The sequence below is a fragment of the Drosophila miranda genome (genome assembly GCF_003369915.1).
Source record: "Drosophila miranda strain MSH22 chromosome Y unlocalized genomic scaffold, D.miranda_PacBio2.1 Contig_Y1_pilon, whole genome shotgun sequence".
NCBI lineage: Eukaryota > Metazoa > Arthropoda > Insecta > Diptera > Drosophilidae > Drosophila > Drosophila miranda.
In genome coordinates, this window is record NW_022881603.1 from 15,142,804 (window position 1) to 15,157,673 (window position 14,870).

At 46.0% G+C, this 14,870-nt stretch overlaps 1 pseudogene; it reads left to right on the plus strand.

Moving 5' to 3' along the window:
• LOC117189400 overlaps positions 1-10,044 on the plus strand; it is a 110,327-nt pseudogene extending 100,283 nt beyond the window's left edge.
• The last annotated feature ends 4,826 nt before the right edge of the window (positions 10,045-14,870 follow it).

The following is a 14,870-nucleotide window of genomic DNA, read 5'->3' on the forward strand; positions in this document are numbered from 1 at the left end:
TGCTAACGCGCTGCGAGTTCTCGTCGGACTCCGTCATGAACGCCATTAGCTCCTCTGGTCGTGGGAAATACTCTGCACTTGAGCGGTACCTCGTGCAGTGGTAGATCACATGCTCCGGATCCTCGCTCTCATTCGAACACTCAGGACACTCGGGAGTATCCTCGTGTTTGAACCTATGTAGATACTTCCTGTATCCTCCGTGACCCGTCAGGAATTGGGTGAGGTGGTAGTTCATCTCTCCGCTTCTCCGCCCTATCCATGACTCAATGTCCGGGATTAGTCTATGGGTCCACCGTCCATTTGTGGCCGTGTCCCATCTTGCCTGCCATTTTTCTATCGACGCCCGCCTTTCCGACGCACGGATGGTCTCTAGCGATGCATTAGTTCGCATCCCTGCGCGCGCTTCATATACATGCGTCATCTCGAGCGCTAGTATATCCACCGGTATCATGGCCGCGAGGACCAGGGCTGCGTTATCCGACACCGTCCTATATCCAGACACTACTCGAAGAGCGCAGAGCCGATATGGCACTGACATCTTTCTTCTTAGACTCATGTTGCCGGATAGGGTTGAAGACCACACCGGCGCAGCGTACAGTAGGATCGAGGCCACTACTCTCGCCAGGAGTATGCGACGACCTGCCTTGGGTCCACCAATATTGGGGAGCATCCTTGCGAGTGCTGCCTGCATCCGGGAGGCTTTTTGACTCACGTACTCGATGTGGGCCCGGTAGTTCAATCGGTTATCCAGCATCACGCCTAGGTACCGGATTGACTCCTGCGACTTAATAGTCGCATTACCCACGCGAAACGTCGCGTACTCCACCTTCTTCCGACTCGTGATGAGTACAGCCTCCGTTTTGTGGCCAGCCAGGTCCAATCCCGCGTTTTCCATCCAGTTGGATACGATCCGGATTGCCTCGTTGGCCGTCGCCTCGACATCTCGGAGCTCTTTGGCTACCACGACCAGGGCGAGATCGTCAGCGAAACCGACAAGCGTGCATCCCTGCGGGAGCTGGAGTCTCAGGACGTCGTCGTACATTATGTTCCACAGTAGAGGTCCTAAGACTGATCCCTGTGGAACTCCGGCTGTCACCCTGTAGAGCTTTGGTCCCTCCTCCGTCTCGTACCTCAGTACCCTACCCGACAGGTAGCTGGCTATTATCCGAAGCAGGTAGGTGGGAACTCCAATTCTCCCGAGCGCCTCGTTTATCCGAGACCAGTTCGCTGAGTTAAACGCGTTACGGATATCCAGGGTCACCACCGCGCAGTACTCCTTTGTGCCGAATCTCCATCTTATTCCCTCGATCGCTCTGGATGCAATGTCGGTGACTGCCTTGATGGCGTCGACCGTTGATTTGGCCATCCGGAATCCGTACTGGGACTCCGATAAGGCCTCCTTCTCCTGGATCACAACTTGCAGTCGGTTGTAGACGATTCTCTCCAGGGTTTTGCCGACCGTATCCAGCAAACATATTGGGTGGTATCCTGATGGTTCCTCCGGGGACTTATTTCCTTTGGGTAGAAGTATTAGCCGCTGCACTTTCCACTGCTCTGGAAACACTCCTTCCCGTAGGCATTTGTTGAACGTGTCAACAAATACTTCTGGTCTGGTGGTTGCTCCAAGCTTCAATGCCTTGTTTGGGATACCGTCCGGTCCTGGTGCCTTTTTATCCCCAATTCTCCTGGTAGCCGCTATCACCTCCTCAACAGAAATCTGTTGCCACAGCTCGGAGTCTTGGCTCGAGACGCTTTCCTCCCTATACGGGTGCTGTGGGAATAGGGCCTCCACGATGCTACGAAGCAGGATCGGGCAGGTCACTTCCGGTGTTGACTGGCTCCTTATCCTCTTGGTGACGACCTTATATGCCGTCCCCCAAGGGTTGACGTCCGCCTCCTCGCATATCTGCCTGAAGCAGGCTGACTTGCTCTCCTTTATGGCACGTTTAAGGGCTCTTTTCGCTGATCGGAGTTCCTCTCCCCTGGTTTCGAACTCAGGCCGACCTCGTGCTCTCTGGTAGCACCGTCTTGCTCGTAGGCAGGCTTTCCTTAGCTGCTTAACCTCCGCATTCCACCAGTAACAGGGCGCTCCTCTTTTGCAAGGCTTCCTTCTTGGCATTGCCACATCACATACCTCCTCCATGAGCTTCGCCAGTTTCTGAGCCAGGCCCTCTGCCGTTTCTCGCGCAGGGCTCCAGCTGGCGTTGCGCAGATATTCCGTGAAGGTTTCCACATCCAGGTGGTCGCCCTTCCATTTAGGTCCGGTAATTTTGGCTAGCTGACTTTTCGTTGCTGCTCCGCATTCGAAGTGGATCGCCTGGGGGTCGCTGAACGTAAACTCCTCGCTTACTCTCCACGTAGCTCCCCTATGGAGTGAGACGCTCATGAAGGTTAGGTCGATAATGGACCCTCGACCCGCCTTGAAGTAGGTTAGCTTCCTGCCATCGTTTGCGAGGATTACGTCCAAGGACGCAAATTCCTCGAGCAGACACGTGCCTCTGGCGTTGGTTTCCTTACTGCCCCACTCTACGGACCACGCATTAAAGTCTCCCGCTATTATTACGGGGGCTCTTCCGCGCGCGTCTTCCGCTATATGCGCTAGCATACTTTGGAAGCGCGCTAGGTCCCAGCTCGGTGGGGCATAGCAGCTATAGAAAGTTACCTCTCTAAGCCTCGCTCTAACAAATCCTTCGTTGGCTGCGCATATCTCCTGGGGTGGATTTGTACGGCCCAGATGGCCGCCTTGCCGCAACTGCTGCTGGTCCAACCGCTTCCTGGTATCGCCCTGAATGGCTCGCAGATGAGCACGACTTCGCTCTTCCTCTCCCTGACTGCTTGTCTCAGGAGAGACTGAGCAGCTTCGCAATGGTTTAAGTTCAGCTGAGTACACCTCATGCTGATCTTTTAGTCAAGGCGTTCCTAAACTGGGGGCATCTACCGCTGCCGGCCACGTGCTTCCAGTCTGCGCTCGTTTCCTTGCAGAGCATGCACTGTGGTTCCAGGCTACAGTCCTTTGCCAGGTGGTTCTCCTTTCCACATCTTCTACACAGCTTGGACCTATCTACTTTGCTACTGCACTGTCGTGCCATATGCCCAAACTCGAGACATCTGAAGCATTTGGTGACGCTGATTCGCTCACGCAGTCTGCATCTCACCCAGCCTACTTTTAGGACTCCTATTTTCAGAGCAGTTTGAGCGCGCTTGGCGGGCAGCCTGATTGTGGCCGTCTGGGTTCCGCCGTATGCCTTTCTCAGCTGGATGTCATCCGCAGACAGCTCCGCCAATTCCACCTGGCTTCTCAGAGCCTCGCATATATCCTCCGTGGTGGTTATTTCGTCCAGGTCCTTGCACTCTACGGTCACCCGGTGCGACAGTCTACGGACTTCTGCGTGCTCCTTCAGCGTATTGGCTACCAGGCTATTAAACGTCTCCGTCTCCTCTCCCGACTTGTTGAGCTGTAGAAGTAGCTCTCCTTTTTGGGTCCTCCTGATCCTGGCGACCGCATCACCGAGTCCACGCAGGGTTTCGTCCGTCCTAACCTTGCGCAGTATCTCTGCATAGGTCTTTTCACCTTTGGTGGCAATGACGATGGCGTCTGGTCGCGTCTTGTCCGCGAGCGCTCCAGTCGGCTTTTGCGGCCTCTTCCTTCTGCGCCGGTTGGTCACCGTCAGAAATGGGGTCTCCTCCGGCTCCTTTCTCTCCCTTTCAGCGTGGGCGTCCTTTTCAACTGCTACTCCTGGTGTGGTCTGGACCTCGACCGCTGCCTTGGTCCTCTTTGTCCGGGGTGTTGGTGCACCTGCAGCCTGTTTCCTCTTAGGCTCCGGGAGAGGTCTGAAAAGCGGTGACGTCTGAGAGGACTGGTGGGTCCTGATCACCGCCTTAGCTCCTTCGTCGTGCAGCTGGATAGCAACCAGCTCATACAGCACCCTTATGCTCTCGATCGAGTCCCGCATGGGTTGGTGTATGGATCGCCTCTTGCCATCCTCGAGCATCTCCACTAGCTGCGTGATCTCTCGTCCTAGATCGCGCAGCGCTGTGCTGCCCTGAGCTTTTTGGTGCTGCTCCGGGCCAGGGAGGGCCGGCAGCGGGGCGTCGGTCCGCTCACCAGTTGGCGTTCTCGCCATTTTTTTGCTTTTATTGAAGCCTTCTGAGTCGTTCGTCGTTATGGGTGTGATACTTTTACTCATTTTGTTGGGTCCCAACTCGTAAGCCGTTGTCCTTGTCTGTTGTACAGTCGCGTTATGATCCCATGGTTGTCTATGCAAGCAGGGAGGCCATGCGAGGGTTGAGCTCCCGCCCTTATGGGGTCGGGAGCTCAGAGCCGGATCCGCGCGCGTCAGGAGTGACTCAACTGAGCCTGTACGTCCAATTTAATGGCTACGGAACAAGGAGCGTGCTTAGAGATTTGCCAATTTTTCACGGGACGGGGGCAGAAGCAGCATTAACCTAGCAGCCATTTCGGCGGGGTTTCATTCCGCGTACTAAAGTGCTAGAATGCTGGCTTCCGTCAGCCCTGGGGTCATCAATCCAAAAAAAAGGGGGGTCCAGTTCCTATCCTAAGACTTTACTGGTCTCCGTCTTAGTCGCCTTCTCGTATTAGCTAGGTGTTTCACAAGTGTGTTAGACCTATCCGGGGGATACCTGGCTTGTGCCGGCGGTTACGAGTTGCTTTAGTGCTCTTTAGAGGGAGCAGAACATCCCCGTGTCTTCTTAGTCGCCTCATACGACAAGCTGTGACATGCTGTGGTGGTATTCTACTGCCCGCTCACCACACGGGTGTGTGTGTGTGTGTGTGTGTGTGTGGGAATGTTGCGCACTTGAGCGAGCTCCTTTTGTTTGTTGGCACTGCCGCTGTTGACATGCTCTATCCCTGCCACTGGCTGCGAAACTTTAATATTACGTATACGCAGTGGTACGAGCCGCGTCCGCTTGAATGACACTAAGACCAGGCCAGGCACTGGCACAGGCACAGCAGAAAGTAATTTTACACATGACCAAAGCGGAATGTAACGGATGGAGTGGGAGAGAGCAACAGAAAAGAAAAGAGCAGAACAGAAGGGACACGGATATGTGAAAGGAACTGAAGCAATCAACACAAACAGGGCGATGCCCAATGATGCTGATGCTGAGTATGATGATGAGAGCTGGGAGTGGGGATTGGGAATGATGCCAACGCGCCTTAATTGGAAAAAACAGTGCTCCGTGGAAAATGAATTACAATTCGATTTTCGCAAATAATTTCCAATTGAACGCTCCCACGGCACTGCTGTCAAAAGCAGTCACCAATGGCACTGCCAGTGAGCGCTGCTTCGAAACTATGCAACAGTTTGTCAATTTCCGGTGGCAACAAAACGAAACGCCACGACGAGGGTTGGGGGTAGGGGTAGGTACATACATATGCGGGTGGTATGGGCTATAGTATGTATGTACTGATTCTGATTGGATTCCCATGGAAGCCCCCTTAATCGGTTGGATAACATCAGGTAAGGAAGAATTTCCAGCGATAGCCAGGTAAGTACTCCCCCTGTGTGTATGTGTGTGTCTGCCACATCTGTCACTTTTCCCCGTGCTGTCAAGCCCCTGCTATTCACCCTTCAACCCTTCTTCCTTCCTCTAACATCCACAAAGTATCGCCTCTAACTGAAATTATTCCACAAACCCTCTAGCATGTGACATGAACGTGCATGCACGCTGCAAGGAGAATGTGCCAAGCCTCTGCGGATGCGATCACACGGAGCGACGGGGACGCATTAATCTCGTGATCAATGTCAAGGACAACCTCCTCACTGTCCAGAGTAAGTGCCAAGCAAGCTCAACGGACAGACAAACAGACCCTGCCACAGACCACAGACCAGTGCAGGTCGCAGCGCCATCCCCAGCCCCAGCCCCGCTGGGAAAGTACATACAAATTTGAGCCGCTTAAGCATTGTAACCAATTATGGCGTTGTAGAAAAAGTTTTCTCTTTTCTGGCTATTCCCAGTTTTGTACCTACTTTTTCCCGAACAGTTTTTCCCTCTGCCTTGCGGGGGCGAAAAGTTTACAGAATATAGAAAGCATAAGTGGTGGTTGGGGGGAGAACAAAGTACGCCCAAGAAGCCGCAAAGTTTCCCAAGCAACACGCTTAAAATGTTACATCTTCTCGAGTCTTTCCGTCTTTGTATCTCATATCTTCTTCGCGTCGTGCGGCGACGAAAGTTTGCAGGTCCTTCGGGACTGCGGGGGCGGCCTTGTCCTCCAGCTTCTGGGCAGGCTCAGGCTCTTCCTCGGCAAATTGCTTGCGATTTGCATTAATTCATTATGCGCGCTTAAAGAAATTCTTTGTATTCCTGCCCCTTTGGTGCTCCTTCGCAACAGGCACAAATGCCACATAATGAATACCAAACGGAATGCAGCTGCAGAATAAAGGACGCCCCCTCACGCCCTCTGGGACTGTGGTGACTTTGTTCCCGGTAGACTTGAGAGCACATCCCCACATAGTTTGTGTTCTGTTGTCGCAGGAATGGAAGACAATAATTTACAATCCACTCAAGTGATTGCGATACTGGTTTAGCCACTGTCTAATCCCACTTGTTTGCTCCACTCTCTGTTACATCTGTGGCTCACTGACTGCAGTCATAGAGGGTCGGAATCTCATACCCATGGATCCCAACGGACTCAGCGACCCCTATGTCAAGGTCAAGCTCATTCCGGACGACAAGGACCAGAACAAGAAGAAGACACGCACCATCAAGGCCTGCCTGAATCCCGTCTGGAACGAGACCATCACCTAGTGGGTACATCCGTGCCGAGTCCAGTCAATATAATGAAGAATCGTCTCCCCTTCCGCAGTGACCTATAGCCCGAGGACAAGGATCGACGTATCCTCATCGAGGTATGGGACTGGGATCGCACTTCGCGGAATGATTTCATGGAGATCATCAAGAACCCCACCAACGGGTGGTTCAAGCTGCTCACCCAGGATGAGGGCGAGTACTACAACGTGCCCTGTGCCGACGACGAGCAGGATCTGCTCAAGCTCAAGCAGAAGCCATCGCAGAAGAAGCCCCTGGTGATGCGCAGCGATACGAACACGCATTCGTCCATATCCAAGAAGGACATGATCCGGGCCACGGACTTTAACTTCATCAAGGTCCTGGGCAAGGGATCCTTTGGCAAGGTGGGTGATCTTCCAAATCAGATCCAGATCTCCTAATGCATAATGATCTACCGCCGCCGCAGGTCCTGCTGGCAGAGCGCAAGGGCAGCGATGAGCTGTATGCCATCAAGATACTCAAGAAGGATGTGATCATTCAAGACGACGATGTCGAGTGCACCATGATCGAGAAGCGCGTCCTGTCCCTGAGTGAGAAGCCACCATTTCTGGTCCAATTAAATTCCTGCTTTCAGACACTGGTAAGTCATCGCACCCAACCCAACCAGCGATGAGATGATTATCACTCCCTCCTTTCTAGGATCGCTTGTTCTTTGTCATGGAGTATGTGAACGGCGGTGATCTGATGTTCCAGATCCAACAGTCTGGCAAATTCAAAGAGCCAGTCGCAGTGTAAGATGATAAATCTGACTCCATCCCACATCTCACATCTCTGATGTACTGCCTTTCTTTGTAGTTTTTATGCAGCGGAAATAGCCGCTGGACTTTTCTTTCTGCACACCAAGGGGATCCTGTATCGCGACCTGAAGCTGGACAATGTCCTTCTCGATGCGGATGGCCACGAGAAGATTGCCGACTTTGGAATGTGCAAGGAGAACATTATGGCCGACAAGACGACTAAGACTTTCTGCGGCACCCCGGACTACATAGCACCTGAGGTGGGTTTCGCAGGCGGCTTTATTAATGGATGGCATTTGATTTGAGGAGGAATCATTGCAGATTATCCTGTACCAGCCGTATGGCAAATCTGTGGACTGGTGGGCCTATGGAGTGCTGCTCTACGAGATGCTGGTGGGTCAGCCGCCCTTCGATGGCGAGGATGAAGAGGAGCTCTTTGCGGCCATCACCGATCACAATGTATCCTATCCGAAGAGCCTCAGCAAGGAGGCCAAGGAGGCCTGCAAAGGTGTAAGTAGATACAGAAACATTTTGAATACAGATTACAGATACAGGTGAAGTCTCCTATTCCATTAGTTTCTCACCAAACTACCGAACAAACGCTTGGGCTGTGGTCCCACTGGCGAGGAAGATGTGCGTCTGCATGCCTTTTTCCGGCGCATTGATTGGGAGAAGATTGAGAACCGAGAAGTGCAGCCACCGTTTAAGCCAAAGATTGTGAGAAGATGAAATATTCTTTACCAAATTGATCCTTCCCGAACATCCCTTCTTTATTCTGCCTCTGTAGAAACACCGCAAGGATGTGTCCAACTTTGACAAGCAGTTCACATCAGAGAAAACAGAATTGACGCCCACGGATAAGGTATTCATGATGAATCTGGATCAGTCGGAATTTGTTGGCTTCTCCTATGTGAATCCCGACTACGTAATCCTCCCATAGATCTCTGATCTGATCAGAGACAGTCCCCAATCTGCGCGTTGTGCCCTATAAATCTCTTTTGATATTCGATATTAACAACTTTTGGCAATGCAAAAAGACAATTTGTCATATTTATAAATAATTTATATGTAGCTTATAGTTTCTAAAGAGCAATTATTCTTTGTTAAGTTTTCTGTTTCTGTTTGTTTTCTGTTATTTATATGTACATTTACATTTAATCGATTGTTAAGTTTTAACTGTTTAACAGACCTTCAGTTGTGCAATAATCGAATACTGTTCAACATCTCAAGTCTCATCTGGCAGCCAAAGGAAAGCAATATATCTAAGCCATAACCATAGCGAATATTCAAGCACCCCGCCCCCGTTTCTCATTCTGTGTAGCATTCTAGCGATCTGTGATCTATCGTTTCACTCCAATTTTGAACAACTTTTCGAAGCTTTAAATGTTTAAATATTCCAATTGAGAGTTCACTTATTTTTGAGCAAACATCTAAGTGTTTTGTAGAAATCTAATCGATTTTAATATATAAATAAATTGGAAATCGTACATATACGAATGAAAGATCAGAGATGTTAGAAGTTTGGAGTTTGGAGTCAGGTTCAAACGTCATTCGGTTGTAGTGTTCGCCCCGGCACTACGATCAAATCGAAATCGCGTTTAACTGGGTTTCGCCAAAAATACAAAACGGATAAATTACATTAGAGAAATATCTAGAGAAAATCAGGCAAGCAAGCAACACAGCAATTACCAATTCGGTTAATCGTGTATTCAGTTTTTAAGCTGAGAAATATCATAGAAAGCGTAATCTTTTAATTCCATTCAAATATATCAACGTGCGTGTAAATTAAATTAATTTTACATTTTATTTAACAAACAAAAAAAACAAAACAAAACCAATATTAAGGTATATATAGCGTGTCTATATATACAGCTGGCATAGAGTCTCAATGTACCATAATTAACAAATTGCATAGCAATAAGTTAAGCTTAGTCAATACTTAAAACTGTAAAGCTGTAAAACTGACAACTATAAAACTGTAAATCTGTAGAACTAAAAACTGTAACCCAAAAAGGGAGAACGAGACGACTACGCTCCCCGTTGGAGATTGTTTTCGAGTTTCGAGAACTTTAGTACCTACTACACATGAAACTAGCTGCTAACTATGGATTAAAGACAATCTACTTTAAGCGTGTAACATATTTACTCGTATGTGACATACACCCCCTATCGTATCGGCTATCATTAAGGTACATATACTAATTTTTCCATGATTAGCGACAGCTGAGCTAAGTTTTTGTGCCTCTCGTAGCTCCGTATCTTTCTCTCATAGCATTCTGGCCACAAGAGGCTACAACTATTTATAGACAAATTATTAAAACGCAAACCGTGGTAGGAGCGAACGTTTGCCAACTAAGGGAATAAGGCATTAAAAACTACAGAAATGGAAACGAAAATGAAAATTAACAGAATTACATGACAGTTCGTTGGTGTATCTTTAAAATAGTTTGAATCACACAATACATTTCGATAAATAACAGCATTAAAGTATAAATAAAAAAACGAGGTGGAACGTTGTGATTTGCTGCGGACACCGCAACTCTACAGTTATACCCGATACTAAGTCAGTATGGCTCTCTCCGGCAGACGCCGCTAACATTAAACGACACGACAAACAGTGCGTGCGAGAGAGACAGAAAATCAGTCTAAGCGTGACGTTGGGCGCTGCGTAGCCACTGCAAATTGATTTGTTCCTTTTGGCTAAAAATGATCCGATCTCATCCAGATTCAGCAATCTGATAGATATGGTCATTATCTATGATTCTGCGTTTTTAGTTTTCTCGAATGAGCAATATTGTGGATGCAACAGATTTTCGTCTTTTGTGGGGGCGGAAGGGGGTGGGGCGAAATTCTGAGATATACGTTTTATAGTGAGATCTAACAGAAGTGCGGATACCAAATTTGGTTACTCTAGCCTTAATAGTCTCTGAGATTTGTGGATGCCCCAGATTTTCGTCCTTTGCGTGGGCGGCAGGGGGTGTGGCGAAATTTGGACACGAAACGGTCAAGGTCCGATATCACAGGAGTGTGGATACCAAATTTGGTTGCTCTGGCTCTTATAGGTTCTGAGATCCTTGAACTCATATTTTGCAATTGGCAAAACCGACCATGAAACCTGTGTGTTAGAGAGAGACAGAGGGAGAAAGAATGAAATTGTTTTCTTGATTCTGGCTATAATAATTATACGATCTGGTTGAGATCTTACATTCTAAAACATATAGTCATCCTCTACGATTCTGCGTTTTTGGTTTTATCGTATCTTTAAAAATGTGGATGCCACAGATTTTCGTCCTTTGTGGAAGCGGAAGTGGGCGGGGCGAAGTTTTGAAATATTTTTGTAGCAGTGACATATCACAGAAGTCTGGATCCAAAACATCGTTACTCTAGCTCTTATAGTCTTTGAGCACTAGGCGCTGAAGGGGAGGGACAGACGGACGGACGGACGGACAGACGGACGGACGGACGGACAGACGGACAGACGGACAGACAGACATGGCTCAATCGACTCGGCTATTGATGCTGATCAAGAATATATATACTTTATGGGGTCGGAAACGATTCCTTCTGGACGTTACACACATCCACTTTTACCACAAATCTAATATACTCCAATACTCATTTTGAGTATCGGGTATAAAAAAAATATAAATTGTATAATTGTATAGCTCCGAACTTGAAGCATTTAAACATTTTCTTTAACTCTCCAAATTTGAAAACAAAACGTAAGCTAAGATAACCAAAATGATCAAAATTAAATATGATCGGTCCCCGCCACTGAGGGGAGAATGATTTATCCAGAGAATGAGTACTACTGAAAGTCAAACCCGAATGTAATCGTACTCCAAACGTGAAGATAAAGATGAAATTTGCTCGTATTTTTAACAAATAAATTTAATATATACATAACTAAAATATAATCTGTGTACAATTTAGATGTATGTGATGTGTGTCTGAATTACTTTAATGAATTTTATGACATATTAAAAACCAAAAACCAACTAAAATATACCTATAAATGAAGCAAACATTTCCAAGTCAAGTCTGTTCAAATTTTTAGAATTACTCAATTTGAATACTCGTAGTTTTGATTATCGAATGACATATATACATACCTACACATTATGAGTGCATATTGGTAGAACTCAACTGCATTCAGTTTTATTTACAGCCAAAATTTATACACTGCATATTTATATGATTACTTCTGATGAATTTCAAGGACATTTTTTAAAAACCAAAGTCTCATACATATGTATGTATTTTTATTGCATATTAAATTAGTACAAAACAAAAATAGATATCTAAATGCATTACATCTACGAAATATCGATGTGAAATTATCCGAAAAAAGATACGATAGCCACCATTTGATATCTGGAGAGTAGACGAAAACTTCCAAAAGAAAAACACTCGAAAAACTAAATCTAGAACCAAAGCAAAACTATTTTTACATCTACAGAATCCCTTTCACTGAATACTCTAAAACACTGAACAGTCACTAACTAAGTAATGCCTGTGTATGTTCATATGTATATGCTCCGTTATATATGTACATTTACTTAAGCATATAGTACTATGCCATGCCTAGAGGCCACCCCGAATGTAATCTGTAATTTATTGAGCCAAGCCAAACCGACAAACAACACACAAAACGAGGGGGAACGTTGTGAGTTGCTGCGGACACCGCAACTCTAAAGTTATACCCGATACTAAGTCAGTATGGCTCTCCTCCGGCAGACGCTGCTAATATTAAACGACACGACAAAGAGTGCGTGCGAGAGAGACAGAAAATCAGTCTGAGCGTGACGTTGGGCGCTGCGTAGCCACTGCAAATTGATTTGATCCTTTTGGCTATAAAAATTATCTGATCTGGTCCAGATTCAGCAATCTGATAGATATGGTCGTTATCTATGATTCTGCGTTTTTAGTTTTCTCAAATCTGCAATATTGTGGATGCAACAGATTTTCGTCCTTTGTGGGGGCGGAAGGGGGTGGGGCGAAATTCTGAGATATACGTTTTATAGTGAGATCTAACAGAAGTGCGGATACCAAATTTGGTTACTCTAGCCTTAATAGTCTCTGAGATTTGTGGATGCCCCAGATTTTCGTTCTTTGCTGGGGCGGAAGGGGGTGTGGCGAAATTTGGACACGAAACGGTCAAGGTCCGATATCACAGGAGTGTGGATACCAAATTTGGTTGCTCTGGCTCTTATAGGTTCTGAGATCCTTGAACTCATATTTTGCAATTGGCAAAACCGACCATGAAACCTGTGTGTTAGAGAGAGACAGAGGGAGAAAGAATGAAATTGTTTTCTTGATTCTGGCTATAATAATTATACGATCTGGTTGAGATCTTACACTCTAAAACATATAGTCATCCTCTACGATTCTGCGTTTTTGGTTTTATCGTATCTTTAAAAATGTGGATGCCACAGATTTTCGTCCTTTGTGGAAGCGGAAGTGGGCGGGGCGAAGTTTTGAAATATTTTTGTAGCAGTGACATATCACAGAAGTCTGGATCCAAAACATCGTTACTCTAGCTCTTATAGTCTTTGAGCACTAGGCGCTGAAGGGAGGGACAGACGGACGGACGGACGGACAGACGGACGGACGGACGGACAGACGGACAGACGGACAGACGGACAGACAGACATGGCTCAATCGACTCGGCTATTGATGCTGATCAAGAATATATATACTTTATGGGGTCGGAAACGATTCCTTCTGGACGTTACACACATCCACTTTTACCACAAATCTAATATACTCCAATACTCATTTTGAGTATCGGGTATAAAAAAAATATAAATTGTATAATTGTATAGCTCCGAACTTGAAGCATTTAAACATTTTCTTTAACTCTCCAAATTTGAAAACAAAACGTAAGCTAAGATAACCAAAATGATCAAAATTAAATATGATCGGTCCCCGCCACTGAGGGGAGAATGATTTATCCAGAGAATGAGTACTACTGAAAGTCAAACCCGAATGTAATCGTACTCCAAACGTGAAGATAAAGATGAAATTTGCCCGTATTTTTAACAAATAAATTTAATATATACATAACTAAAATATAATCTGTGTACAATTTAGATGTATGTGATGTGTGTCTGAATTACTTTAATGAATTTTATGACATATTAAAAACCAAAAACCAACTAAAATATACCTATAAATGAAGCAAACATTTCCAAGTCAAGTCTGTTCAAATTTTTAGAATTACTCAATTTGAATACTCGTAGTTTTGATTATCGAATGACATATATACATACCTACACATTATGAGTGCATATTGGTAGAACTCAACTGCATTCAGTTTTATTTACAGCCAAAATTTATACACTTCATATTTATATGATTACTTCTGATGAATTTCAAGGACATTTTTTTAAAAACCAAAGTCTCATACATATGTATGTATTTTTATTGCATATTAAATTAGTACAAAACAAAAATAGATATCTAAATGCATTACATCTACGAAATATCGATGGGAAATTATCCGAAAAAAGATACGATAGCCACCATTTGATATCTGGAGAGTAGACGAAAACTTCCAAAAGAAAAACACTCGAAAAACTAAATCTAGAACCAAAGCAAAACTATTTTTACATCTACAGAATCCCTTTCACTGAATACTCTAAAACACTGAACAGTCACTAACTAAGTAATGCCTGTGTATGTTCATATGTATATGCTCCGTTATATATGTACATTTACTTAAGCATATAGTACTATGCCATGCCTAGAGGCCACCCCGAATGTAATCTGTAATTTATTGAGCCAAGCCAAACCGACAAACAACACACAAAACGAGGGGGAACGTTGTGAGTTGCTGCGGACACCGCAACTCTACAGTTATACCCGATACTAAGTCAGTATGGCTCTCCTCCGGCAGACGCTGCTAATATTAAACGACACGACAAAGAGTGCGTGCGAGAGAGACAGAAAATCAGTCTGAGCGTGACGTTGGGCGCTGCGTAGCCACTGCAAATTGATTTGATCCTTTTGGCTATAAAAATTATCTGATCTGCTCCAGATTCAGCAATCTGATAGATATAATCGTTATCTATGATTCTGCGTTTTTAGTTTTCTCGAATCTGCAATATTGTGGATGCAACAGATTTTCGTCCTTTGTGGGGCGGAAGGGGGTGGGGCGAAATTCTGAGATATACGTTTTATAGTGAGATCTAACAGAAGTGCGGATACCAAATTTGGTTACTCTGGCCTTAATAGTCTCTGAGATTTGTGGATGCCCCAGATTTTCGTTCTTTGCGGGGACGGAAGGGGGTGTGGCGAAATTTGGACACGAAACGGTCA